The sequence below is a fragment of the Zingiber officinale genome, chromosome 1A, assembly GCF_018446385.1.
Source record: "Zingiber officinale cultivar Zhangliang chromosome 1A, Zo_v1.1, whole genome shotgun sequence".
NCBI classification, from domain to species: Eukaryota; Viridiplantae; Streptophyta; class Magnoliopsida; order Zingiberales; family Zingiberaceae; genus Zingiber; species Zingiber officinale.
Window position 1 is genome coordinate 146,459,297 of NC_055987.1, and position 6,208 is coordinate 146,465,504.

Below are 6,208 nucleotides of genomic sequence, written 5' to 3' on the forward strand. Positions count from 1 at the left end.
GAGATACTACTCATCGTTGCATATTCACTGATACGGTGATAGAGGTGGAGCTCACAACAACGGGTCAAGGTGGGAAAGGCCCAGGACTATAGATCAGGTGCGGCTGGCCAAGCAGGTGTGCCGGTTGGTCGTGACCATCCGAACTGCTGTCCTCTAAAAATTTGCAGTTGGGGTTAAGAGATAAATAGTAAAATTCTTGGCCCACCATTCTTGCCGATCGGATGGCATGTCTGGTCGGAAAAAGACAGTCCTCTGACAACCAGAAAGTCGAGTGAAGGACATGTCGATAGCTCTGATTAGTACGACCAAGCTGGGGTGTCCTTGCCGAGTGGCCTCTAGTCGGCCAATAGTGGGATTCATCTACATGTCTCATTATACTCCGTTGGAAGTTTGTGCCGCCGACAATAGAGCATGTTCGGCATGTAAATCGTACTTTGCTTCTAGTTTGTCACATCAGAGATTTACATGTCCGCTTAAAAAAAGGTGTGAGAAGCACTTCTTGACTTGCCTTTTCCTAAGACACTTTGGAAAACGTGCATACACTTTGAGATACGTGCACAAACACTACAGTGACACTATAAAAGGAGTTTCCATCCATAAGTGCAGGTATGTGATATCTTGTTATTCTACACGCTCTAGCTACTGTTCATTACTACCATTCTTCTCCATTCAGCTAATAATTGACTTGAGGGTCGGAGAGCTAACGCAGGGAACCCCTTCCTAGTCCGATACTAACGTTTTTGGTTTTGCAAGACAGCGTGAGAAGTCTATCAAGTTAGCCATAGAGCCACATTCCCAGCCTACTGTCTTCTCAACTCTCAGACATGATCATATTTGACATCGTTTATGGGAATTTCACTTGCATCTGAGATGTGAAGATGAAAGACGTTGGACGACTCACCACCGTGATGCTAACCCAAGAAGATTTAGAGATATTGATAAATGCTCGAGTTGTAAAGATGGTGCAGCATCAACAAGAGACAGCCGACTGCCAAGCGCCAAACGACCTAGCCGTGTCGACGACTGGCCAACGAGTTGGCCAGAGAGCCCGAGTAGAAGATCCCGTCGGCCGCAAGCAGAGCCACAGGATGACTAGCGCCTTCTAGATAGCACAGAACGCACCTATCTCATATCATCGAATGCTATTTTGAATGCCTTTGAAAGAGCATGATCGAGTTGAAAGGACACAAGGATCCTCTTCTGAGACAAGCCTGCTTGGGATGTGCGAAAAGGCAAAGCACCCCGACTCGACGACTCGCTCGAGTGGATCAACAAGCAGTTCTCCTAAGCATTCCTCGACGATTAGTTGCTATCTCATTATAGGTCTCTGACGATCGGAGAGTATACGGGGTCGACTAATCCCGAGGACCATATAATCAAATTCGACAACATGACCAAGATTCACCAATACACCAACTAAGTCAAGTGTCAAGTATTCATCACCATACTCTTCGGATCAGTGTAAAGGTGGTTCAAAGCCTGCCGATTTGATCAATCTGCAACTTCAAAGACTTTCGAACAGCTTTCCTTCAACATTTTGCTAGCAGTCCCTGCTATCAAAAGACAAACGTAAACCTGTTCGTAGTCAAGCAAGGGCCCAAGGAAGTATTACGAGCCTACATAAAAAGCTTCAAAAAAGTGGTCATGGACATCCCATCAACCATCACGGAGATCTTGGTAAGTTCTTTTTCCCAAGGGCTTACAGATGACGATTTCTTTCGTTCATTTATTAGGAAGCTCTTGAGAGACTTCGACTATCTGCTCGGGTGGACTACAAAGTACATCAATATGGAGAAGACCCAGTCAACTCGGAAAAAGGAAGTGATGCCCGAGCCGACAGTTGTCCTAGAGCATTGAGTGACCCACACCCATCAACCGTCAAAGGAGCCCCGAGTGGGCGCAACCTAGCAATACCTGGAATCCAGAGCCCATGCAGTCCAGCATGTAGAGGCAGAGTGGCCAAAATTCATCGAGCCTCGACAGTGGACTCCGCTTTTCTGTTCTTATCACTACTCAACAACTCACAACACGAGAGATTGCTATCATCTCAACTCGAATTCATGTTGATCCACTCCTCAAAGATTCTGTCATTGATCTCCATCTCTTGATCGCCACAATCATGGTTGATTGGGAAAACAATGCGAGGAGGGCAGGCCGTTGTCCGAGCAGCACCAATCGCAACCCCAGCGAAGAGATAATCAGAGGTCTGCCAAGGCATACGTTGAGCGGTCACGCCCGTCAGCTCAGGAAGAAGAGAATCGCAGCAATGCCGCTCGGAGCGATATCAGTATGATTGCAGGAGGTCTGATCAATGGTGATTCCAACCGAGTTTGGAAGTCATATGCCAGGTGGTTGGAAATCCATGCAGTCGGATACAACAAAGAAAAAACACAGGGATCAGAAATTAGTTTTGTTCTCCAAGATTTGGAGGGAGTAGAAGTTCCTCATGATGACGCCTTGATCATCAGGGCGGTAATGGCTAACTATAATATTCATCGCACTTTTATTGATATAAGAAGTTCGATGAATATTATATTCAAGAAGACGTTTAGTTAGCTTCAGATCGATTAGAGTGAACTTCAACCCATAACAACTCCACTATACGACTTCATGGGTAATGAGATGTTGCCGATCATCCAGGCTCGGTTGGCCATATCACTTGGAGAAGAGCCACTCGTGAGGACTAGGACGACAAATTTCATTGTAGTAGATGCTCCATCCGCTTATAATGTTATATTGGGTCGGTCAGCTGAATGAATTCCGAGTGGTTGTCTTCACGTTCTGCCAAAAGATCAAGTTTCCTGTGGATAACTCGGCCACTACATGGAAATGGTGAAGATTAAGTCACGAGCCGCTCGGAAGGCCCAATGACTAGAGGCCAATGCAATTCTAGAGGAGTCTCCTGTACTGGTCTATGAAGAAAAAGAGGAGTTCAAGTGCACCCCAGCTGACCGGAGGCCACTACCTTTATTGCAGCCGATCTGGGCACAGAAAGGAAGGCTAAACTGGTTGTCTGTTTAAGGTAAAACCATGATGTGTTCGCGTGGGTAACTCATGAGCTTCCAAGTATCTCTCCAACAATAGCTCAGCACGAGTTACACGTTTGACCGGACGTTAGGCTAGTAAAGAAGAAGAAAAGGGATTTTAGCTCGGAACAAAATCAGGTTATTTGAGTGAAGGTGGAAAGTTATTGGATACTGGGCATATTAAAGAAGTACAGTTCCCGAGCTAGCTCGCCAATATGGTGTTGGTCTCCAAGTTGGGTAACAAATGACGGATATGCATAGATTTCAGAGATCTAAACAAGGCATGCCCAAAGGACTACTACCCTTTGTTGTGCATTGATAAGATGGTTGACTCCACGGTGGACTATGAGCTGATCTACATACTGGATGCGTATCAGGGCTACCATTAGGTTCCGCTCGCCAAGGAAGATCAAGAAAAGTCAGCTTCATCACGGTAGACAGGACCTTCTACTACAACGCTATGCCATTCGGGCTAAAGAACACTGAGGCGACCTACCAAAGATTGATGAACAAGGTGTTTCGGCGATAGATCGGCAGAAATATGGAGGTATACGTCAACGACATATTGAGTAAATCCCTCTGAGATACTGACCTATGTACAGATATAGAAGAGACATGCCAGACCTTGAGAAAGTACGGAGTCAAGCTCAACCTTAGCAAGTGCTTGTTCTGAGTAAAGAGAGGATGATTCCTTCGTTACATCGTAACCAATTGGGGAATCGAAGCAAATTTGAGGAAAGTGAAGGCACTCCAAGATATTTCCCATCCGTGCAATTTGAAGGAAGCCCAACGACTGACCGGATGAATTTCAGCCCTGTCAAGATTCATCTCCAAGTCGTCTGATTGGAGCTAGCCATTCTTTAAAGTTTTATGCTGAGCTACCGTGTTTTAATGGGACACTGAATGCGACAAAGTGCTGGAGGAACTCAAGAATTATTTAACTTCTTTACTTGTACTAACACAACTCATTGCTAGTGAGCCACTCAGGATGTACTTGTCTTCCATAGAGCGAGCGAGCGATCGACATTGGTATGATAGAACGATACCGAATAACAGCCGGTGTACTTCTTGAGCCATTTATTGAAAGATGTCGAATGCCACTACAACTGTTTTAAGAAGTTAGTGTACGGGCTGGTCCTAACCGCTCGAAGGTTGCGTCCTTATTTTCTCTTGTATCCTATAATTGTGGTAACTAACAGTACACTAGGGAAAGTCTTCCTTAACTTAGAAGTGTCCGAATGACTAATCAAGTGGACTACAGAGTTGAGTGAGTTTGATATATAGTAGCAGCCCAGATCGACGATCAAGGCGTAAGCCTTAGCTGATTTTGTAACTGAAATTAAGAACGTTGAGCCAGAGGCAACTTGGAAAGTTTATGTAGATGGGTCATCCACTCGGCAAGGCAGTGGAGTGGACATATTTTTGATATCACCATGTGAAGACAGAATGAAGCTGTCCGTTCAGCTGGGCTGGATTACCGAGCTACAAATAATAAAGCAGAATATGAAGCTATTATCATTAGTCTATAGGCAACCCAACATGTGGGAGTCACATAGATTCTTATCCACTTAGATTCCCAACTGGCAGCTCATCAGCTCTAAGGTACTTTTAAAATAAATAATTTCAGACTGAAATTATATGCTGAGGCTTTCGAAAAATTAAAGATAGGATTCCAAGAGGTGATCGTGCAAAAGATCCCTCAAGCGGAGAATCCATATGCGGACGAGCTAGCCAAGATAGCTTGTTCTTTAAGCCCCGTATGCTGGATAAACCAATTGAGCAGGTGATGTTGGTGGCTCATATCGATAGAGCGGCTGAAATAGGAGTACCAAGTGATTTGAGGATACCTTTGATTGCTTTCCTCTGATTGGGCAACATGCAAGCCAACCAGGAGCAGGCTCAGTTGATAAAAAAGAGAGTTAGACGGTTCACATTAATAGGAGATCACTTATATAAAAGAGCTTTCTCGAGACCATTGCTCAAATGCATCAGATTGGAGGACGTTTAATACATCTTGCAAGAAGTGTACCAAGGGTCTTGTGACAGTCATCCAGGCAGCCCTTCGCTAGCTCAGAAAATCTTATTGGCTTGATACTTTTGGCCTACCTTGCAAGCAAATGCTGCTTGAATAGTAGCAACTTTTCTATCATATCAGAGATACCAGAACATACCGCATTAACCTACAGAAGAGCTGAAAGCATCCATTGTGTCTTGTCCGTTTGACTAGTGGGGCATGAATATTGTTGGACCTTTTCCCATGGTGACTAGTTAGAGAAAATTTCTCCTCATAGTCGTGGATTACCTTTCTAAATGGGTGGAAGCCGAACCGCTCGCCAAGATAATCGAGAAGATGGTTATTAAATTATTATGGCAAAACATCATATATCGATTCGACGTTTCTCACAAACTCGTCTCTGACAACGGAAGGTAATTTCAAGAACGAAGGCTTAGAGATGGTGTGTCGGGTATGATATTCTGCAGGATTTTACTTCAGTAGCATACCCCCAGAGCAATGGCCAGGTGAAAGTCACTAACAAAGAAATCCTTAGAGGACTCGGAACTTAACTTGACCACGTGGGGGGAAGCTAGGTTGATGAGCCACTGAGCGTGTTGTGGGCCTATCACACCATGCCTAGAGAAGCCACTGACATAATCCCATTCCACTTGGTGTATGAGGGAGAAACAGTAGTGCCGGTTGAAATAGGCGTGGAGTCCAATTGGAGACATCTATACAATAAAGGAAATCTCGACTAGCGGCTTATGGAATTAGACTTGGTAGAAAAATTGTTGGATCGAGTCGCACATGAGGGAGAGGGGGTGAATCACGTGGTTTTGAAACTTTGTTCTTTCGTTTTGAAATCAAAGTATGCAACAAAAAGTTGAGAAGAAAAAGAACACAAGAAAACACTGTCGATTTTACTTGGTTCGGAGTTTTCGGCGACTCCTACTTTAAGACCTAGGTCCCGTGGACTTATCGATTGGTAATCCACTAAAATACCTCTTTCGGTACCTCCAGAAAAGGTAATCAAGTACAAAGAAAGTTAGAACAAGTGCAACACCTTGCACTTGATCTTTTGCAATAATTAATTATAAAAAAACTTCTGTTACCTACACGTATAAATTGAAGTGAGAGCGCTTGAGTGTCAGTGTCGATGTGATGACCGTGATTGGAAGTCCTCAAA